Raw genomic sequence first — 1,072 nt, 5'->3', positions numbered from 1 at the left:
AGGGGGAGAAACTCATGGCCTCAATTTCAACAATTGCAGCAAGCAAGAAGTCCCTGTAGGTTGCAATCTGTGAAAAGAGCACTTTTTTTTTTTCAAGCCAGATACATCTCTCTTCAGTAGTCTTTGTCAAATTCATCACCATATAACTTCCAGTTAATGGTGATAATAACCAAAATTTGTAGCTAAACACCCAGGCAGCACTGTATCGGGTTGCAAATGTTCCAAATATAGTATAGTTCACATCTCCAGTGAGGAAAGAACACTGAGTGAATTCATTACATGAACCACTTCAACTGAGCCAGGAGCTTAAATCCACATTCCTCAAATGTGCGCACCCCACGAAATGGGCATTTAACATCAGGCAGTCGGGCCGGAAAACATTCACGAACCAATGAATCTAAACAAGAAAGAAATGCTTCTCAACGTATGGATTGTTCTCCAGTCATCTCTGGTGATTTAGTTTTGTGACGGAGCATGACATCGGGGTTGCAGGTCTGATCCTGGCACACCTAACTTCATAAGGCAAAGACTGAAAATGAGTGGTGCTGGTTACAGGGGGAAAAAGCAAAGAGGGCACAACCTGTCATCATTATTAGATATAACTGAATGCATAAACGAGTATAAAAACACAAATGGAAGAATATGCCCAAACTTGTATTAATTATGATTGTCTTTGGGAGGTGGGTTTATAAGAAAGGATAGTCACTTTCTACATTTTTTCCCTTTAAAATTTGGAAAATGTGTATTACATTTATGAACAAATAAAATTCAAAGTGGATTGGGGTTAGTGATACAATGTTCTTAAATGAATAGCAAAGTGCTACAATGAGGTTGGTAAAGAACATTATGTAACAATTTTCTAATACACAAAAAATACACTTGCATGTACTAGATGTAGAACAGAATGGTCCAATAGAACTTTCTTCAGTGATGGATATAATCTATATCTGTGTTGCCCAATACAGTAGCCACTAGTCATATATGGCTACTGAGCACTTTAAATGTGGCTAGTGAACTGAGAAACTTAATTTGAAATCTTATTTAAACTTAAATAGCTGCACATGGCTATATA

The sequence above is a fragment of the Pteropus alecto genome, unplaced genomic scaffold (assembly GCF_000325575.1).
Source record: "Pteropus alecto unplaced genomic scaffold, ASM32557v1 scaffold98, whole genome shotgun sequence".
Classification (NCBI taxonomy): Eukaryota; Metazoa; Chordata; class Mammalia; order Chiroptera; family Pteropodidae; genus Pteropus; species Pteropus alecto.
This window is presented reverse-complemented; position numbering follows the sequence as displayed.